The sequence below is a fragment of the Schistocerca americana genome, chromosome 2, assembly GCF_021461395.2.
Source record: "Schistocerca americana isolate TAMUIC-IGC-003095 chromosome 2, iqSchAmer2.1, whole genome shotgun sequence".
Classification (NCBI taxonomy): domain Eukaryota; kingdom Metazoa; phylum Arthropoda; class Insecta; order Orthoptera; family Acrididae; genus Schistocerca; species Schistocerca americana.
In genome coordinates, this window is record NC_060120.1 from 464,686,834 (window position 1) to 464,710,001 (window position 23,168).

General features: G+C 43.1%; 1 protein-coding gene and 1 non-coding gene across 3 annotated transcripts in view; both read left to right on the top strand.

Annotated features, from left to right (window-relative positions):
• Positions 1 to 23,168, top strand: part of LOC124588712 (extracellular sulfatase SULF-1 homolog) — a 792,368-nt gene that overhangs the window by 188,617 nt on the left and 580,583 nt on the right. The gene's annotated exons all lie outside the window — the stretch shown is intronic.
• Trnat-ugu lies at positions 13,789 to 13,863 on the top strand. Its single transcript has one exon. It is a non-coding gene; the product is annotated as a tRNA-Thr (tRNA).

Here is a 23,168-nt window from a genome sequence, read left to right on the forward strand (position 1 = left end):
GGGAAGTCTCTCTAACAAAGAAACCACTCTCTACAAAGCTTGGGTATCCGATTAATGAGGGAATTAGTATATTTCATCAAAATATACAAGGTATTAGAGATAAAGTTAGTGAACTGCTTATAGATGTTGACTCTGAAATTATTGGTATATCTGAACACTTCTTAAATAAGGAGATAATTCAGAGGCTTCCTTTACCAGGATACAGGTTGGCTGGCAGCTTTTCTAGGAGCTCTTTGCGGTGTGGGGGAGTAGCCATGTATGTGAAAAACGGTATCCCATTTGAGTCAATTGATGTTTCAAAGTACTGCACTGAAAAGGTGTTTGAATGTTGTGCAGGTGTGGTTAAATTTAGTGGAGCTAAACTTCTTACTGTTGTTATTTATAGATCCCCAGACTCCGATTTCACAACATTTTTGCTAAAGCTAGAGGAGGTTCTTGGTTCACTTTATAGGAAATACAAAAAGTTAGTTATATGTGGTGACTTCAATATTAATTGTATAAGTGATTGTGCAAGGAAAAGGATGCTGGTAGACCTCCTTAATTCATATAATCTTATGCAAACCGTATTCTTTCCAACGAGAGTGCAAGGGAACAGTAGAACAACCATAGACAATATTTTTGTTCATTCGTCATTATTAGAAGGGCATTCTGTTAGCAAAAAGGTGAATGGCCTTTCAGATCATGATGCACAAATTTTAAGTCTAAAAGTTTTTTGTGCTGCAACACATGTTAAATATAGTTACCAACGTTTTAGGAAAGCTGATCCAGTTGCTGTACAGACTTTTGTAAACCTTATCAAGGAACAAGAGTGGCAAGATGTTTATAGTGCTGATACAGTAGACGATAAATATAATGCTTTCCTCAAGACTTTTCTCGTGCTCTTTGAAAGTTGCTTTCCGTTAGAACGTTCAAAACAGGGTACTAGCACAAACAGGCAGCCTGGGTGGCTGACTAAAGGGATAAGAATATCTTGTAGACCGTAGCGGTCGCGCGGTTCCAGACTAAAGCACCTAGAACCACTCGAGCACACCGGCCAGCTTCAAGTATTTCTTTGCGAACAAGATTAAAATAATTTAGTCGTCACTCGAATAGCATCTACTGTAGGTTCGTTCATCCGAGGATGCCGTCGCTTGAACTCTCAAACTTGAACTCTGGCTTGCTTGGTGCTGTTTGCTTACAGATAGGACGTGACTGCGTCGCTTTTTACCTGCAATTCGCAATCAGTGAGGGTAACATCAACGGTTCTCAATGCATGTAACTCGTAATGGACTGACGAAAGCGGGGGCGCACTGTGCGCCTCTACCCAAGTTACAAGGGCTTACAGCTAATGTCAGATGATTCATTTTCTTTCTTCTGGCAGCTTTTCGTGATTCGCTCATTGCATTATGATCCTTTTTTGTTGCTTCATGAAGGCGTAACAACAAAACACCGACTGGAAAACACGGAGAGCCACGGATGTGTTTCATAAATTGCGAATACTAAATACTTTTCAGGTTAAGGAATTGAAGTGCATAAGGAAATCGTTGCAATACATGAAGAGGTGATGGTGTTAAAATGCCAGGAGTATGCATTGTATGCGTACAGTATCAATCGACGCTGCCTTTTTTGTAAATGAAAGGAGAACTGTATGCCATCAGAACAAGTAAATAAGAGCAATTAGTAGCTCGTAACCATAGCAGATGGTTCGTTAATTAAACGAAACATGTCTCGTGGAACAGATCAATTTTCAGTAAAATGAAGATGAAAACATAATTACTTCACTATGCTAGATACAAATGTGTCAAAACAAAAATTGTATGAAGAATATTCAACGAATGCGGATTATTGTCCACCGTGGCGTAAGTGCATAGGGTAAGTTATTGCAGTTAACCTGCCGATTTGTGACTGTTACCTAAAGCACGATCATATGGGGGATATGAAGTTAAGTCACAGAACGGTGTTTCGTATTTTTGGGGTATTTCATCTACAGGTCTCCTGTGATCAAAGTAGACATTTTGTCGGTATTAACTCTTGGAAAACACTAAAGGACAGACTGTCGTCGAAAATAGGCCGCAAGGGCCGAGCTGCAACTGCATCTTGCTGTCGAGTAGGCCAAAGCAGAATGAGCTTACGCGGTTGTGCTAAGACGATCATTCTGTGACCACCTTACGGTCGCATGTGGTCTAGGCTGAGCAGAGAGCGTGTGCGCGCTGGATAACTCGGCGGTGTCCTTTTTGAGATACCTGTGCGCTATGACATCTGCGCAGCTGCAGCAGCCGGGCCTCATGCATATGCAGGGCATGCAAATCCCCGCATGCCAGCCCCCAGACTCTCGTTAGCGGTCAGGCGAGCACACACTCACCGCAGCGCAGGCGGCCCCTCTGCTGCACTCCATCCGCCGTCGCGGCAGAAAACAAAGAACTAATTTCTCCAGCAACGAGTATAAGCGCCAAACGTATGCGTAACCCTCACGTCGAATAACAATCCTCGCTCTCATTTTTGAGGGCTGATTCCGCCTCGATAGTGAATTTGCTGAAAATCACAATTAACGGTTAACTACACTACTGACCATTAAAATTGCTACACCACGAAGATGACGTGCTACAGACGCGAAACTTAACCGACAGGAAGAAGATGCTGTGATAGGCAAATGATTAGCTTTTCAGAGCATTCACACAAGGTTGGCGCCGGTGGCGACACCTAGAACGTCCTGACATGAGGAAAGTTTCCAACCGATTTCTCGTACACAAACAGCAGTTGACCGGCGTTGCCTGGTGAAACGTTGTTGTGAGGCCTCGTGTAAGGAGGAGAAACGCGTACCATCACATTTCCGACTTTGATAAAGGTCGGATTGTAGCCTATCGCGATCGCGGTTGATCGTATCGTTACATTGCTGCTCGCGTTGGTCGAGATCCAATGACTGTTAGCAGAATATGGAATCGGTGGGTTCACGAGGGTAATACGGAGCGCCGTGCTGGATCCCAACGGCCTCGTATCACTAGCAGTCGAGATGACAGGCATCTTATCCGCATGGCAGTAACGGATCGTGCACCCACGTCTGGATCCCTGAGTCAACAGATGGGGACGTTTGCATGACAACCACCATCTGCAAGAACAGTTCGACGACGTTTGCAGCAGCAAGGACTATCAGCTCGCAGACCATGGCTGCGGTTACCCTTGACGCTGCATCACAGACAGGAGCGCCTGCGATGGTGTACTCAACGACGAACTTGGGTGCACGAATGGCAAAACGTCATTTTTTCGGACGAATCCAGGTTCTGTTTACAGCATCATGATGGTCGCATCCGTGTTTGGCGACATGGCGGTGAACGCACATTGGAAGCGTATATTCGTCATCGCCATACTGGCGTATCACCCGGCGTGATGGTATGGGGTACCATTGGTTACACGTCTTGGTCACCTCTTGTTCGCATTGACGGCACTTTGAACAGTGGACGTTACAATTCTGTTGTGTTACGACCTGTGGCTCTACCCTTCTTTCGATCTCTGCAAAACCCTACATTTCAGCAGAATAATGCACGACTATATGATGCAGTTCCTGTACGGGCCTTTCTGGATACAGAAAATGTTCGACTGCTGCCCTGGCCAGCACATTCTCCAGATCTCTCACCAACTGAAAACGTCTGGTCAATGGTGGCCGAGTAACCGGCTGGTTACAATACGCCAGTCACTACTCTTGATGAGTTGTGGTATCGTGTTGAAGCTGCGTGGGCAGCTGTACCTGTACACGCCATCCAGGCTCTGTTTGACTCAATGCCCAGGCGTATCAAGGCCGTTATTACGTCCAGAGGTGGTTGTTCTGGGTACTGATTTCTCAGGATCTATGCGCCCAAATTGCGTGAAAATGTAATCTCATGTCAGTTCTAGTATAATATATTTGTCCAATGAATACCCGTTTATCATCTGCATTTCTTCTTGGTGTAGCAATTTTAATGGCCAGTAGTGTACTTCAAATCCAATATTTCGGATAGCAGAGGTTGCCAGTGATCTGTATGTATGAATCCTAATTGCTTCCTGAGACTTCAGTTCTTATCGGAATTTTAATATAATATCCAGACGCTTACCAATGCAGAAGGCAGTTTTTCTTTCCCATTTTTGTTTTAACATTTTCCTTCTCTCGCAGAGCAGCGGAGCAACATTCCTTCAACAATGAAGTGATAGTCCTTTGTGTACCATAAAATTTTCTGTTTACTATTTGGCAAAAAAAAAAAAAAAAACTCGAGAAGACAGTTCATTTCTTATATTGCGCAACGGCAGCCTGGAAATGATACATACTTTGTTCATTCTGTTCTCATTTCAAAATGGTGCAAATGTTTATTTTCCCTTCGTCATCAATGGAAAAAAGATGGACAGAGCGTCAAAAAAAAAAAAAAAAAAAAAAAAAGAAAAAAAAAAAAATAAAGCTGAGTGGTCAGCGCCACGGACTGTAAAGCCAAAGGACCCGGGTTCGGTTTCCTGCTGGGTCTGAGATTTTTCTGCGATCAGGGACTGTGTGTTGTGTTGTCTCTATCATCATTATCCCATCCCCATCGACACGCAAGTCGCCGAAATGGCGTCAAGTCAAAAGACTTGCTCCCGGCGAGAGGTCTATCTGAGGGGACATTTGCACTTATTTTTAGAGATGAATTTCAAGAAAGGATTATGACTGTTTCTTTGCCTTCCTTCAACACAAACTATAATAAATATTTTAGTACGCGGTGCCCCACAGCCGCTCTATATGTGACGGAAGATTTATTTACATAGTTAAACCATCTGCTGATATCAAAAACGTCATTAAATTGCTGCTAGATCGGGTCTTTTGCACTGGTCAAAAACTGCTTATAGAATTTTTCTTCCTGATCCAATACAGATTATTGGCTTAAAGTTAAGTTAAATCGGCAAGCATTAGTCACTAATACTTTCGAAATTGAGATACATCTGCTCTTTCTTTGCACAAGGGGGCAAATACGTTTCTTGTAAGAACTGCCTAAGGTATTCTGTCAGTAGATTAATAATTATGCTGCTATTGCAAGAGACGAATTTTCCATTTTGTGCAACGAAATGACACATTTATCCAGACAGTAAAAGTGTGCTAGTGACATGTAATAACAATACTGATGGTTGCCCATTTAACTCAATATTAAGGCAGTAATCTCTAACGCATCAGAAAGCAAAAATGACACAACAAATAACGAATTTTGTGACCAGTGCCAGAAGATGCTCCATGTATATGACTTCATGAAGTTAAACAGCACGATGTACCTTATTACACTGACGTGAGAAGCATGGGATAGCGATATGAACAACATGCGGGTGGCGGTAGTCTAAAAGGGTCGTGATTGGCGGAGCTATTATTTGGACTCCGTTGATTCATGTGAAAAGGTTTCCGACATGATTATTGCCACACAGACTTCAAACCCGGAATCGTAGTTTGAGCTGTAAGCATGGGACATTCCATTTCGGAAATAGTTAGGGAATTCAATATTCTGAGATCCACAGTGTCAACAATGTACAGAGAATACCAAATTTCAGGCATTATCTCTTACCACGGACAATGCAGTGGCTGACGGCCTTCACTTAACGACCGATAGCACCAGCGTTTGTGTAGAGTTCAAAAAATGGCTCTGAGCAGTATGGGACTTAACTTCTAAGGTCATCAGTCCCCTAGAACTTAGAACTACTTAAACCTAACTATCCTAAGGACATCACACACATCCATGCCCGAAGCAGGATTCGAACCTGCGACCGTAGCGGTCGCGCGGTTCCAGACTGTAGCGCCTAGAACCGTGTGTAGAGTTGTCAGTGCTAACAGATAAGCAACACTGCGTGAAACAGCTGCAGAAATCAATGTGGGACGTATGACGAACGTATGCGTTACAACTGTGCGGCGAAATTTAGTGCTGATGGGCTATTGGCAACAGACGACCGACGGGAGTGGCTTTGCTAACAGCTACGACATCGGCTGTAGCTCCCGTGCTGGGCTCATGAACATGTTTGTTGGAATGGAAAACCATTGCCTAGTCAGATGAGTCCCGATTTCAGTTGGTAATAGCTGATGGTAAGGTTCGAGTGTGGCGCAGACCCCACAAGCAACGGACCTAGGTTGCTAACGAGACATTGCGCAAGCTCTGGTATGGGCTGTGTTTGCATGGAATGGCCTATGTCCTTTGATCCAATTGAACCGATCATTGACGGGAAGTGGCTACGTTCGGCTATCTGAAGAACATTTGCAGCCATTCATGCATTTCATGTTCCCAAACAACGATGGAATGTTATGGATAACAATCCGCCATTCTTGACATTTCGAGTGAATGATCTGTCCATCCAGATCGGCCGACACGAATTCCATTGAACATTTATGGGACATAATGGAGTGATCGATTCGTGCAGAAAATCCTGCACCGCCAACACTTTCGCAATTCTGGACGGCTGTAGAGGCAGGTAGCCCAATATTTCTGCAGAGGGCTTCCATCGACTTGTTGAATCCACGTCACGCCGAGTTGCTGCACTACGACAGGGAAAGGAGGTCCGACAAGATGTTAGCAGGCATCCCATTACTTTTGTGCCGGCCGGTGTGGCCGAGCGGTTCTAGGCGCTACAGTCTGGAACCGCGCGGACGCTACGGCCGCACGTTCGATTCCTGCCTCGGGCATGGATGTGTGTGATGTCCTTAGGTTAGTTAGGTTTAAGTAGTTCTAAGTTCTAGGGGACTGATGACCTCAGATGTTGAGTCCCACAGTGCTCAGAGCCATTTGAACCATTTTTTACTTTTGTCAGCCTAGTGTAGCCTAATAGCTAAGCTGCAGCCTGATTCGCAATATTCGAACAACCTTTCCAGAGTAGTACTTTAGCTCGAATCTTCGGCGTGCTCTAAACGTATCAGTTTTAATTAACATATTCAGATCAGTAGTTCATAATTGCCATTATCGCTTGCCACATCCGTGTTGCGCTACCAACGTACGTAAAACGAAGTTGCCAATAGTGGCTTCGCTGGAATCAAACCCCGGTTCCTAAGGCTTAGACAAGGGTATTCAAAATTGTAAGAATAGGACTACGTTAAAATGCTTACGTTTGACCGTTGGGAAGCGATTGGGTACATACGTGTAAAGAATATTGGCGACTGCAGCCACTTATCTTACAGTTCGTATCCGCGGCTTGAAATTCAACTGAACATATTCTCGTGTGTCGGATAATGCACTGAGTGTATGACATAAACATTCAAGCGAGATCATTGGTAAAAGGACACCGACCTGATGTATCCAGAATAGAAAATCTCGTTAGGAATAGCCAGTGTAAGAATTTAAGCTCGTAATTTTGTTCCACTTCAAATGTTTCATGGAAGAAAGGTGGACATGGATATAAAAATTTCGTATACTACCGTCATAATGTTTTGCTAGTGGATGACGCAACATCTTTGCAGTGTTCTCGCTAAGGGACGAGACACTAAGTAATCTGATCCTCTTTCTGGACGACAGCCCCGGGACCGAAAGAAAAGTGCAGTAGAGGAACGTAGCCACTCTGCCTGGAGGAACTATTGCCATAAGATGGGGCATCACGTGCAGGAAAGGAAGGGTGGAGCTAGCCAATTCCGAGACAGGATCGGTAGTGGAGGCGCGAGAACGGAGTTCAAAAATGGTTCAAATGGCTCTGAGCACTATGGGACTTAACATCTGAGGTCATCAGTCCCCTGGAACTTAGAACTACTTAAACCTAACTAACCTAAGGACATCACACTCATCCAAGCCCGAGGCAGGATTCGAACCTGCGACCGTAGCAGTCACGCGGTTCCGGACTGAAGCGCCTAGAACTGCTCGGCCACAGCGGCCGGCGCGCGAACGGAGTACGAAGGCTAGACACTGTAGCATCTGGGGGTTATGGGCCACGAACCGCTTCCAGTTTTATGGGAGTTACAGCGTAGCAGTCGTGCATGCTATCCAAGTACTTCAAAATATAAATAACCTGTAGATCTTTGCTGTTTTGGTCATATTTTAGTTCGAACGGACAACCGGTTTCGTCTTTACAGCCGTTATTAGATCTTTAAAAAACAGAGGCGCAGAGAACTAGCAGTTTACGACTGCGGGGCCTCTGTACTGCTGCTTTTTAAGATGTGATAATGGTTGTAAAACCGAAACCGGTTAGCCGTTCAAATAAACTAACATTTGACCAACTCTGCGAATTCTACAGTTTATTTGCATGTGTAGGTCGCCAGTCTCCTTCAAAGATCAGAGAGACCTCTCTTCGCGAATTGGCAGTACGCCGCTGTCTTTGACGGCTGGGGCCGAATGCTGCGACAGTGCCTGTTGGAAGCTACGACACTCAGCTAAGTCGGTAAGTCGGAGCGAGGGGTCGTGGTGAGTGGATTCGAATTCGTAAGAAGTGAGTTTCAAAACCTACCTTCAGGCATTCAGAGTTCTCTCGGATTCCCCAGACCTCTTATTGGTAATGTGGGGCTGTTCATTCGAAACGGAGACTGTCTGTTTCCATCCCCATACTTGGCGCGTTTGAGCTTGATTTCCATCCCTAATGACGGCATCACCAACGGCAGTTAAGACTTACTTCTTGTTACTTTTAATGCTGCCAGGTAGCACATTAAACTGTCCTCGACTGAAAGTAATGGATATAGTTTGCGTACATTAACGATACAGATAGCCGTGCCGCAAGTGCATTTGCAGGAGCAACCGTGGATGATTGATATGGTATCGAACATGCTCGAACAATCAACTGACGTTTGACTGGGCACGAGTACAAGCGATATGCGAACTACTGACTAACTACAATCAGCTATAGCTCTGCTTGAAAGCTGACGATTCCCTGAAATACACGTGGAAAATAGAGTTGAATCCTATCCCCGAGGAAGCTCTTGTTGTAATGAACAAATTTACTGTAACAGTGCTCATACTGTATTTAAGGATATACAGTGTGCGCGAAATAAAACTGGCTCCGAAAATAATGCTAACGTTTCTATTCCCAATAGACCCGTTTCACACTATTTTTCCAATATTTTCTACGATTGATAGTTCTCCTTTTGCATCACTAAGGGTCAATTCATGTCAGTTCTAGAAATATTTTCGAGGCAAGTTCTATATTGTCCATCCTGTAACAGCATTTATGCTGAATTATACGTTAAGCTAACAGTACAATAACTTATTTGATTATTACCATAGAGACCGTAATGATTTACCAAGTGGGTTGAAAACGAGCATTTAGTTTTCTGTTCACATGTTAGAACAACGGATAAAAATGTTACCAGATATTATTCAGCTTTAAAACAAGATGGTAACGTTCAGATGAAACTACGAAGAAATTCAAGCAAGAAATAGCTGCTTAATAAACGAACTAAATCATACTGGACTGACTCAGTGCGACCGCGGTAAAAGATTTAAGCGACAAGATCCGTCATTTGGATAGTGCCAACAGACGTCACTAGATCGCGAGGCGAGAGAAAGATAGAGTTGGACTCAATCGTGATCGCAGTCTTATTTGCTCATTACCTGCTACTGCTCGTACGTCAGTGGTTTTATAAGTTTGGAAAAAAACAATAAATTGTTTGTTTTGTAAACAAATCTTACTTCTCGACAACAGTCTCCTCTGAGGGGTATACACTTGGGTCAGCGACCCTGCAGCTTTGTCATCCCATAGGAAACGTAGGTTATGTTAAACACTGCAAAGAACGCGTTGACTACGACTATCACTTCCTCATTTCATGAAAATTTCTTCCCAGCAAGCCAAAGTTTCAATTTAGGGAACAGGGAGAAGTCACTTGGGGCTAAGCCTGGTGAATAGGGTGGATGAGGAGCCACTTTAAAGACCCGGTCACGCACTTCCGCCATTGTTCTCGTTGATTTGTGGGGTGGTGCGTTATCCTGATGAAACAGAACTTCTGTACGTGACAAACTTCGGATTTTTTCAACCAGCGCAAGTTTCAGACTGTCCAACAATGAAGCGTTATAGAGTCCAGTTATAGCTCTGGCTTTTTCCAAGTAATCTTTTAGTTTTATTCCTTGGGAATCCCAAAAACAACAATGACCATCACCGTACCAGATGACCAAATGGTCTTTCGCTTTCTTGGCTACCGTTTCACCAGCCTTTCTCCACTGTTTTGCCTGCCGTTTTGGCTCTTGGTGAGTAATTATGAATGCAGGTTTCAACAACATTCACATATAGGCGCAATAAGTGTTGCACATTGCCATTAAAAATCCGCAGACATTGTGTTGAAAGGTTGTGCCGGATGCTCTTTTGGTCGACTTTGAGCAATCACCGAACCCTCCTCATACACAGCTTGAAGCCAAATCGCCTTGCAGGACATCATGCACTTGCGCAGGGGAGATGCCTACGTCCTCAGCAATCTCACAAATCTTTATTTGGCGGTCTTGCTTTGCCTCGCCAATGATTTCGTTAATGGTTTTCTTCGCGGTGACCCGAATTCGACATCTGGAGCGCGCTTCGTATTCGATGTTTGTACGAACACTTTTAAATTCATTAGTCCAAAAGTAAACGGTTTTCAGTGAAGGTGCAGAGTCTGCGTGAACTTCCAGTTATGTTTTGATTTGCGCGGTAGTACGACCCTTCATATGAAAATGTTTAATAACAGCAGTAAATCCGGTTTTCTGCATTTTCATTCGCAGTTGACACACTGACTAATTGAGACAGCTGTCAACAATGAACTGTAAGCTGTACATTGTTGACATTCTTTATATGATCCTTGGAATAATCAAGTTTACCAACCATGAAGGCGCAACAAAAAAGTCCCAGTCTTCATGGAAATTTACTAGGCTTGTCAAACCACACTCGCATAACCTGAATCCTAAAACTGCTTGCAGTCAGCGTGTAACAGTTAATTGTGTTATTAAAATCCAAGTACATTAAAAACTCTAACGTAAGACACGTCGTAGAGACAGTACCAACAGAAGCTGCTAGATCGCGGGGCGATCGAAAGATAGAGCAGAGCCCGAAATTTCTCGGGTTGTGACGTAATCTGCTCTATCCGTCTGATCTCATGGAAAGAGGTTACTAAACAACAACGCCTACTTAACAGCATACAGCTCCAAAGCGCACCACTGTCATGTAGGAACATATTTCACTTGGACGCTCTCTGAATGCTTGTGCTTTAAAGTATATCTAGGACAGTATGACATGCCGCAATCATAGTGCTACTTACACTTAACTATAACATAATTGAATAGGCTGATAGTCAGTGCAGTCCACGCCATCGTATTTTTTGAACTCACCGTTTTTATGTCATGAAAGCTGCTACAAAAACGTGAGTGTGCATCTCTTTGTGTCCGCTCTATCTACCTGCTTTCTCTGTTTTCATTTATTTCAAGACAACTGAACGTGAGACGGGGGCGGGAATAAAACCGCTCAAGTGAGCGCGTAATCGATAGTAAAGAATACTTGACGAGGAAAAATAAGATGAAAACGTTACGTAAATCCGCGTTGCTATATTGAAAGAGTTACGCTGCAGCCAGTGGAAGTGTGATCTACTACAAGATTAGCTCCGAGGTACACCTATTAATACCGAACAAGACAAAATAAACACCACATCTGGATTCGAACACTCAGTCCAAAGACAATCTACATCTACTACGCTGCAATTCGCTGAGAGTTCTTCGAACTGGCTTCAGACTATCTGTCTACAGTTCCACTCTCTAACAGGGCGTGGGAAAAATGGCAATTAAATCTTTCTGTAGGAAGTCTGATTTCTCTTATTCTATTACGATAATTATTTCTCCCTGTATAGATTGGCGACAATCACATATTTTACCATTCATAGCAGAAAGTTGATGACTGAAATTTTGTGAACAGATCTCGCCACAACGCAAAACGCTTTTGTTTTAATGTTCGCCAATCCACCTCATTTATCATTTCCATGACACTTTCTCCTTTATTTCGCGATAATACAGAATGAGCTGTGCTTCTTTGGACTTTTTTGATGTCTATTGTTAATCCTATTTGATAGGGATCCCATGCCAATATCGTAATAAACTAAAGATCGAAATAAAAAACAGATAAAAAATTCTTGATATTCGTATGTTAATTATAAATGAACGAGCTAAAGTTGTGTCCGGTTTTCGTATTATTGTATTACATCTGTTTTCTGCATTCGCTTTGTTGTAGTGAGTCCCGCTAGCTTCATCGAATATAATCTTCAGTAACAACGCAATCTTTAGTGATGGTAACTGTTCCCAGAGGTCTCCGTACACAGGAGAAGCTTTCCTTAGTGGGTAATCCACACACGGACACCGACCTCTCCCCACACCACCGTCACCCCACCCCGTCCACCCACCCACCAGATGCAGCTGCACGGCAAACACTACGCTCAGAACTTTGTGTACTGATAGATCACGCCTTGCTCTGTCCGTTGTTCCAACTTGGCATTTCGCTAACTGAGCGCCGAGATCTTAATTGCTGTCTGTCTGCCGTGCAGGCACGTAAAATCACTCATTGTCTAGAACCGTCCACGGTCCCGACAGAGATCAGTCGTTCGCCTTGGATTGGTCTATAGTGTGAAGCAACTTTTATTACTTTTACTACTGATTATGACGTAGTAACCAGCTTTCCATTTATGTAATGAACTTCGGAGAGCTGCCGACATTGCTCAGTAACGGCACAAATGAATAATTATTTTAAACCCACACAGGCAATCTCAGTAACCTCCTCCGCCCCCCCCCCCTCCACCCTACCCTCTCTCATATAAAGGGTGGTCAGAAACAGTTTGGAAGGTTGAAAGAGTGTTGTAGGGTAGGCAAGACAGCCGACGAAATGCTATAATTCTGTAAGGAGCAGCCCGAGTTCGTTGGTCCCCTGCACTAAAATACTCAGGAAGTATTCTTGAATAAATTCTGAAAGTTAGTCGGTAGAGTTCTGGTTCACCCTGTATATTCACGTGCGGGCTCTCAGAGTAAATCCGACCCTCGTCTCCCCTGAAGTCAACCGATAAGCTTTGCAGGGCAGGTGAGGGATTGGCGGGTATTATTCATCAGACTTGCAGCTGTGTTGATGAGTCTTGCCACTACTTCCTCTCCTGCGCCTATCTGTTCACCTCAGGAGTACCACCTGCACCAAACTTCCTCGATTATTTGTAGGACGCATTCCAATTTCTGTCTTCCCCTATAGTTTTAACCCCTATGGCTCCCTTTTGTGTAGCAGAAGCTACCATTCTACCCCTTCTCCTACTCACTCCTTTCCGTCAGTTACTTACGGTTGTACAGTACTGGAAAAACACTGCCTCGCTCTCTTACTTCATTTTTAATCTGAGCTCTTCTCTTTTGGTCTCTCAGTCTTATTGTTCCCGTTTAGTTCTCTTACAGGTTAACCATCTCCCTCTAGTATACATCTATTTTTCTGAGAATTTCAAACAACTAGAACTACTTTACGCTGAAGAACATGTTTTCTAGTTCGACGAATCCTACGGAAATGTATTTTCGTAAGTCTTGACTCTGATAACGAGTGCAGCCTCAGAGAGCGCCTTTCTTGTGTCTCTGTCTTCCTTGAAGCAAAACTGATCATTATTTTATAGATCCACAATTTTCTGTCTATATGAAGATGGTAGCTGTTCTTTCGGACATGTCCGAAAGAACGGATACCGTCTTCATGTAGTTAAGGCTAACCGGCCATTGACCTTATTCTTCTGTGCGGATGCACACGCATTGCCCGAACTCTTACGGGACTCGGTAAGATTGTCTACCGCGAGTAATGAGTGTAATGGGCAGGGGCACTACGAATGTAGTGTGTGGACATTAAGTAGGGAATGTGGGTCTCACGGGGAGCGTGCAAGGGATAAATCCGTGCAGTCGCTCTATCGTCTGTGCCCTCGGTGGCTCAGATGGATAGAGCGTCTGCCATGTAAGCAGGAGATCCCGGGTTCGAGTCCCGGTGGGGGCACACATTTTCAGCTGTCCCCGTTGATATACAGGGTGAGTCACCTTACATTACCGCTGGATATATTTCGTAAACCACATCAAATACTGACGAATCGATTCCACAGACCGAACGTGAGGAGAGGGGCTAGTGTAATTGGCTAATACAAACCATAAAAAAATGCACTGAAGTATGTTTTTTATCACAAACCTAGGGTTTTTTAAATGGAACCCCGTTAGTTTTGTTAGCACATCTGAACATATAAAAAAATACGTAATCAGTGCCGTTTGTTCCATTGTAAAATGTTAATTACATCCGGAGATATTGTAACCTAAAGTTGACGCTTGAGTACCACTCCTCCGCTGTTCGGTCGTGTGTATCGGAGAGCACCGAATTACGTAGGGATCCAAAGGGAACGGTGATGGACCTTAGGTACAGAAGAGACTGGAACAGCACATTACGTCCACATGCTAACACCTTTTTATTGGTCTTTTTCACTGACGCACATGTACATTACCATGAGGGGTGAGCTACACGTTCGACGGGCGTTTCATAGGACGTGGAGGACGCTTAAATTGGCCAGCCCGTTCTCCTGATCTTACACCTCTGGACTTCTTTCTGTGGGGTACGTTAAAGGAGAATGTGTACCGTGATGTGCCTACAACCCCAGAGGATATGAAACAACGTATTGTGGCAGCCTGCGGCGACATTACACCAGATGTACTGCGGCGTGTACGACATTCATTACGCCAGAGATTGCAATTGTGTGCAGCAAATGATGGCCACCACATTGAACATCTATTGGCCTGACATGTCGGGACACACTCTATTCCACTCCGTAATTGAAAACGGAAACCACGTGAGTACGTGTACATCACCCCTCATGGTAATGTACATGTGCGTCAGTGAAAAAGACCAATAAAAAGGTGTTAGCATGTGGACGTAATGTGCTGTTCCAGTCTCTTCTGTACCTAAGGTCCATCACCGTTCCCTTTGGATCCCTACGTAATTCGGTGCTCTCAGATACACACGATCGAACAGCGGAGGAGTGGTACTCAAGCGTCAAATTTAGGTTACAATATCTCCGGATGTAATTAACATTTTACAATGCAACAAACGGCACTGATTACGTATTTGTTTATATGTTCAGATGTGCTAACAAAACTATCGGGGTTCCATTTAAAAAACCCTAGGTTTGTGTTGAAAAACATACTTCAGTGCATTTTTTTATGGTTTGCATTAACCAATTACACTAGCCCCTCTCCTTACGTTCGGTCTGTGGAATCGATTCGTCAGTATTTGATGTGGTTTACGAAATATATCCAGCGGTAACGTTAGGTGACTCACCCTGTATATCGACGCCTGTCTTGATTTAATTATCATTTCATTTTCTGCCTACTTTTGTATACCTTACTCTTGTCAGCAACTCGAGTGCAACAGGTGTCAAGCAGATTGTGTAATAGTTGTCACATTTATCTGCCCTTGTTGTCTTCGTAGTATGTGATGATGATGTTTGGTTTGTGGGGCGCTCAACTGCTTCGGGTGGTGTGAATCATATTATTCCCAAGGTCCGATGGTATTTCTATATCGCCATAGGTCCTATAGCCGCGCGGTCTAGAGTGACTTGTCATGGCCCGTGCGGCTCCCCCCCCCCCCCCCCCCCCCCCACACATCGGAGGTTCGAGTCCTCCCCCGGGCATGAGTGTGTGTGTTACCCACAGCGTAAGTTAGTTTAAGTTAGATTAAGCAGTGTGTAGAATTAGAGACTGAGAACATCAGCAGTTTGGTCCCATAAGACCGTACCAAAAATTTCCAAATTTCTATATAGGAGCTTCAATAACCGTTTAGTTGTCATTTACCCTAGCAATTTTAGAAATTCCAAGGGAATGTTATGTATCTGTTAGATTTATTTGGTCACACGTTATCACAAGCCCTTCCAGCTTCCAACACTACTACTGGATCCGCTATGTCTTCCATGGCAACACCCATTTCTTTAACTGTCGCGTCATCAGATCTTCGATGCACTGAACCTACTCCTCCGCTGTCTCCTCTGTATTTAACAACGCAAATAATCCTGATTGCATTCTTAATGTTAATATTTGTTTTAATTTCACCGAAAGTCGTTTTTCCTTTTGTATATGCTCAATCAGTCTTCCCGACAACAATTTCCTCTTCAATTTCTTCAATTTTTCCTGCAGGCATTTAGCTTCCGCTCCGCTGCCAATCGTATTTATTTCAGTCCTATGTGAGCTACATTACTGTACTCCCTTCTTTTACTGAATATTTTTGTATTTACTTCTTCTGTCAGTCAATTGAAATACTGTTTTCCTGTTACGCAAGACTTTTTCGCATTTACCTTCTTTGTAACCGTAACTGCCAACTTCTGCCATTACTCTTTGTGGGGATGTCCACTCCTCTTCATCTGAACTTCTGCTGTAATATTAATTACCGCTTTATCTACTGCCTCAGAGAATTTCAAAAGCTCATCATCATTCCCCAAAACTTCAGAATTCCTCTTCTTTAGCCACTGATTCTTCTTGATATTCCCTTAAACTTCAGCCTATTCTTCATCATCACTAAATTTCATCTTAGGCTGCCTGCTCCTGGATATGTCTTACACTCTATTATCTCTTTCTCACTTTTATGTAGTATAGCTTACATCTACCACTGTCTCCAGACCTCTTTCGAATATACCACCTCCTGTCGTGATTATCGAAAAGTCCATTTGCTGTTACTAGCTGAAATGAATAAACTGCCCAAATAATCAGCGTTTTAATACTCAACATACTAAATCGAGCAACGAAAATAACAAAGAAACAGACGTGCAGTAGTTATGAGACATGATCTGAATTGAAGTCCTAGTCAAGCGCACACTCTTACCTTCTCCGTCAGTCCGTCTTCCTTTAACTTAGTTTGTCACCTAGAAACAACATTGACTGATTTGAGTAGTCTGTTATCTGCGACGTTATCGTGTCATTGTTAGCGAAATCCAAGACATTAGTGTGTCATTAAAGGGGGCTTCTGAAAGTTAGTGTTTTAACAGCTAATTTCTTGTCACATTGCAGGTACAATGAACGACAAGTACAAGACGATAACACCCGTGTAGCTAAGAAAGTACGAAGAGCTATCACAAATTTTGCATTGCGTCAGTGTCCATGTTGGCGGGATATGTAGATACTCCTGTGAAGTGTTACGGGAAACCAGAAATTTTATAACTGGGCTAAATTCGTATTTCTTTAGTACCTTTGAGAATGCACGTTATTTTGTAGTGTCTTAAAAGTATTTGCAAGTTATTGGCGATTCACTTCACGTGCACCCTTCATTGCAGCGCAGTGCAGCTCCTTGTCGGACAAGCACTACTGGTTCATCGTAACGTGAAGATGTTTACTAAATTAACGCGCGGGAAGAGTCAAATTAATTAGGTTAAATCTGTGTGTTGAACTGAGCTTTAAATTCGTAGACGCGAGGCTGGACTCACGACATCGAGTGACTGTTCTGCTCCATGCTTTTAAGCCCTGACTAACAAGCTATGCTGAAACGAGACGGTGAACGATAACTTGACGAACGCCTTAAACTGGTTTCTCGCCGAGAGCCCTCTCTCGGCAGCGAACGCTTATTGACAGGGACCTTTCTTGTCAGATTACAACAGACAGGAACTCAAGACTTCGATACAACTTTTTCTTATTTCAGCGGTATATAAAGTATTGATGTCAGATTAGACGTGTTTACGGAACGCTCTCATTTCATTAGGCCGTTATACAGGCAACACCTGACGTCGAGACGACGTAATTCGTGTTTCCCAAAATCCACCAGATGGTGATTGTTTATCAGAAAGATACGCATAAATTTGTCTTACATTTCGGCAGGTGTGTGCTGAGTGCTAACTCAGGCACGGCATGATCTTCTGCCGATAGTGTCGCTTCCACTCCTCTCGTAGGATGCCAGGGTGTTCCAAGTTCCAGAGGCAACAGCATGGGCCATCAGCAGGAAATTATTTTCTAGCACAGCAAAGTAAAAGGATATTTTAGAAAATACGATCACGTGATCTGCTCCTGCAATGTGAACAGAGAAGACATGCATTATTAGGTGTCGAAAGCCAGAAGCTGTAACCATGTAACTTCAACAGAGAGTGAATAGACGCTGTTCCTCTGTCTTCTGGCACTTGCAAGAGCTGGCAAACGTCGCGATGCTGGATGCGCATGTTTCCTGTCAGTTCATACCACAAGACACGATCCATCACCAGTTTGTGCTTCAAGCTGATCTCCCAAATAGAAGTGATAGTGGTGGGGGTGGTGGTGGTGGTGGTGGAGATGAAGATGACGACGATGACAGGTAATGGGCGCTAAGCGGGACTCTTATTAGCACCTTTACTAAAACATTCTATAGCAAACGTCGTTAATATATCCATAACGCAAACTTTGGTAGCTTAAAATAATAATTAAAACCTCATCCTCTCTCAACCAACTTCACAGACATTCACACATACATTCATCCTCAGGTACCAATACAATCAATCCTTTTAAAAAGACAAAAAAGAATACGCCAACTGAAAGATGTGTGGTTTTTTTTTCACTTTTTTGGGGGGCAGCGTGTTCTGCACTATGATAATTATGACCTTGCTATAAAATTGTATTGCTTAGTACGTTGAACTCTGCAAGGTCGTTAGCCAAGTGACCATGAAACAACCCACAGCAAAGTTACAATCCTACGGGAAACCGACCCAACTTTCCCTTGATCAAAAACAAATCTATAATCATACAAGATGAGCGAGTGCAATGCTCGTTACCTTCATTGAATAACAAGCAACGGATAGTTGAGTTCGGTCGCTGTGGACAACAGTAACACCGTCACAGTGAGAATAAAAAACGTAGGTCAACAACAGGTTACGTTTATTGTCACTGGATCGCGTAATCATGGAACAGCTGTAGGATAAGCAAAGTATCTCGAAATTTAAGTGAAGTCTCCTTATAACGGATTTTTATTTGCTCTAATTGATAGATGGAAACAATTCACAAGTTGACAGAGAGCAAAGTTCTCTAAAAACCTCATTGAATTTACACAAAATGACGCGTATCCTGAGTGAAGGCATCGAATTATATGGAAGACCGCACGGAGAAATCGCAGCAAGATATCCTTACCTGGGCAGCTCACGAATCCGAAGTTAATGAGTCAAAATCGGACATTAAAAGTCAAATAAGAACAAGTAAGCAGCGAGCTGCTCAGAACTACCGCACATTGGCACTTACATTTCCCCAAAATCCGCAAAGCTTGCGCCCATCAGCATTATTCTGCAGCTGAGACACGAATAGCCACGAATCTTAGTTCTCCCTCCTCAATTCTCTGCTTTCAAAACCGCTCTACGTGGAAGAAACCTCTCAGTGCTATTGTCAATATAGCGGACGAGAATTCCGCTTATTTCACGAAAAAAAAACAAGGGAACGCAGCGGAAACTTCCCAATCTTGACGTAAAAAATATACATTAACAAACACAAGATTGTTTTTCTCCGCAAATGGAACAGACTTTCTCACGATGACCGGACGGCGCTGTGGGTTCTCACCCTGTGATGTTTGCGCAGAAAAGGCAAAAATGTCACGCTCTATAATTCTCTGCGGGAGGCAATAGCGGCATGGTGTGTGCTCTCAGTGAGGACAGGTGCCGGTTATGTTCACAAAATCACGCAGCAGGCCACAGCTCCATATCTGCCAAAACTGGCCATCTCCCTGATGCGGCTCGCCTCTCATGATGATATTCACTAACTACCTTCCGTTGACAAACGAGAAAGTGAGACCACATCGTGTTAGCCCCTTCCCAGCGAGAAAAACGGAATGCCTCCCTGTCTAGCAAATACGTCCAGTTCTCGCTACAAAATAGCTACGAATTAGTAGCAGAAAAATGAATTAATGTCACTTAGACAACAACAAAAAAACGTAGAACCGTAGGTCGAAACACACTACTGGCTGATAAAGTACTAAGTAAGTAAATGTAACAGCCACTCTGAAAACCAAATTTAAGTTGTAGGTCTAACACAACACACACGAAATTTATCTTAGATACAACAGAAGGTAAATCAGGCGGTAAGCCATTTATGGGGTGTTGTAACATCATAGGAACGCCTTCAGTTAAAACATGCTAAACAGAAATACATTTACTGGTGCGTCTTCTCACTAGACAAGGAATATTATATTGCAATACGCTATTTAGACACGAGTAAACGACGTCGCTTGCTTAATCAGAAGAAAGTATAATATGTGTGGGTCGTTGATTTAACCTATTTGAGCGAGTTGTTAAGCACTCCCGACCAATGTTTCTCCCATACGCATACAATTCTACGTGTCAACAACGAGATGACACCGTGTATAGAGGTGACACGTTTTCCCATTAAGATTTCCTTGGCTTCTTGTCCAATGATATCCAGCCAGAGACGTTTACCGACCATGACGCCACAGTGGTACAACATTGGATTCACATTCGTGATGAAGGCTGTTCAGACTCGTGCTACCACCCGGATTTAGTTCTTTCGTGGTTTCGTTGAATCATTTAAAGCAAATGCCGCTCGAGATGTTCGTTTGAAACTAACGCGGCCGCTGTACTTTACTTACCCTTCCCTATTTTGTGCTCCATCTGCAATGACCTCGTCGTCGATGTTTAATATTGTAAAGTCCAGTACAAAATGGCGGTTTTCTTCTGCGACAAAATGACACATTTCTTTCAGTGACCTTTAGATGTCATATACTTCCGTCTCCGCAATGAATCGTCACTCTTCAGCTGAGTGTGCGCTTCTATGAAACTTCCTGGAATATTAAAACTATGTGCCGGACCGGATCTCGAACCCAAGACCTTTGCCTTCCACGGGCAAGTGCTCTACGAACTGAGCCACCAGAACACGACTCACGACCCTTTCTAACAGCTTCACTTCCACTTTCTCCTGGGTTGGAGCCCCGGTCTGGACACTGTTTTAAACTGCTAATAAGTTTCATAAACTTCTGTGGCAGGAAAACTGTGATTCGCACAGACTAACGTGGATTTTCGTATTATAAACTTCACCCTCTTGACAGTGGCTAGATGATGAAGCTCAGCATTTTTTCAAGGAAACTATCTACGACTGGTTCTGTTTTTGGTCATTGTCATCAATGTTGACTTCTGACAACTATCAAGAGTATATACCTTAGTTGACTGAATGCTTTATAGTTTGCTAGTTCAGTAGTATAGGTTGGCAAACATGAAAGAACTCTTAACGTTTGATGATGACATGAAACTCGTGCTTTGGAAACAATAGCGTTATAGTATAAAAAAGGGATAGATGGCCATGATTTTTTCAGATACCAGTATCAGACCCTAACACACATAAAACAAGAAAATGTACAGATATTGCTTTATATTAATAAAAAACAAAAAACACTTCATTTGCAAAGTTAGAAAAAATCTCAAACTAACTACGAATTGTTTTTGAATTATGTAACAGTTGGCCATTTCATTAGTGTATCAGGATTAGATGGCCACAGTGCAAGGGATAGATTTACAGCTGACAAAACGCTTTAAAAACAGACGATATCGTATTAAAAGAGTATCCAATAATCTTAACACATTATTATTGATCTACTAGTTACAGGTAAGTTGTGGGGGCAAAATTATTTGAGATCATTCTTTACCTGCTTTACCTTTTTCAACATTAAAGTTATGTTTTAGCGAAGGTGCACTGAAAAATTATAAGCTAAAATCCGTATACTGGCGCTTGTGAAAGGACACGCGTAGTCTTGCTTTTTTTCTTTTTTTTTTTTAGGCAGGCAAATCGTTCCTAATTGACTATACAAAAACAGGGGCCTAGACCCAAGGCAGTTTTTCAATCACAACCGGTTTTCATTTTTCGCTCTAGTGTTTTCCTTGGAATATTAAGCTCTGTAGAACTTTTATGACTTATTTTATTAATATTAATTTGAAGGCCTTCTTCTCTACATCTGCCGCTATCACGACCAAACCCGTATCCATCAAATATTCCGACAAAGGGTCAACGGAGGAACGGGATATAATCCGTGGGCTTTGATCAATGACGTCGTGTTTTAGTCGTAGATATTGATCTCGTTATTTTCGAGCCATAGATAACATACCGTTTATCTTTGGTGGCGAAACGTCATCATTGTGAATTGAAAAAAATGAATGTGTTTTTCAGAGACGGGGCTAGATACTGTGTACGATTTTTGTCGTTTGTCTTAATTTAAATCATTTGTTCGTTCCAATTCCTTAGCAACTTATTTTCATTCATAGTGAGTTTGAAACACTTTTGAAGAATTTTTTTTCATTATGGACATATTTTCCTTTTTGGTTTTCGTCTGTAGATATGGATTTATTTATTCCCATGAACATGGACGACTTGAAGGAGGCTTTAGGTGTAGATAAGTTGTCAACCATTCGGTTTTTGCAATTATGTGGTCCTACTGCCGATTATGTTCGATGTCGTGAGTGCGGCAAACATATGGGCGTGATGAGTGTGTCAGCGCATCGCATTCATGGTTTATACATATGGAGGTGTACCAAAGATCGATTATGGCGTTCTGTTCGAAGAGGAACATGGTTTGAGAAGTCGAAGCTGGCCTTGAAAGTTATCATGAAAATCACATATCGTTGGTGTTTGAAGTACGTTGTGTGGTTGCGTGTACATGAATGTTGTGTCACTGAGCGTGCCGGTCTTGATTGGTATTCTTTTTGTAGTGAAGCCTGTGGGGACTATGTAAAGTATAGGGGGACCTTTGGGGAGGGGGGCATTGTCGAAACTGATGAATCCGCTTTTGGGGAAACGGAGTGCAAAAGGGGGGAACCTGCGGTGGGATTGCAAGTTTGGGGGAGCGGTAATTTCGACGTTGTTTTCAGAGTGGTTCCTAATCGAACGAAGTTTTGATTTAATTAATTAAGGATTATTTGGCCGAAGGTTATGTTGTAATTTCAGATGGGTTTTCTTCCTATAAGGATTGGGGAATAGAGGCGTTCAGCACCTTGTGGTGTATCATAACACTTAAATGAAATGAGGGTTTAGGAGGCGCCTTACGGGGCAGGTTCCGGCGCCTTGGTGCAGGTCTTACTACATTCGACGCCACATTGGGCGACCTGCACTCCGGATGGGGATGAAATGAAGATAACACAACACCTAGTCCCTGAGCGAAGAAAATCGACGACCCAGCCGGAAATCGAACCCGCGCCTCTTAGGATGGCAGTCCGTCACGCTGACCATTCAGCTATCAGAAGTTCAGCTTATGAGGCTTGTATCTGTAGTATAGAGTGTTATCGGGGAGCCATAAAATCTGTTGTATGGAGGGTAAAACGACGCATTTCGACA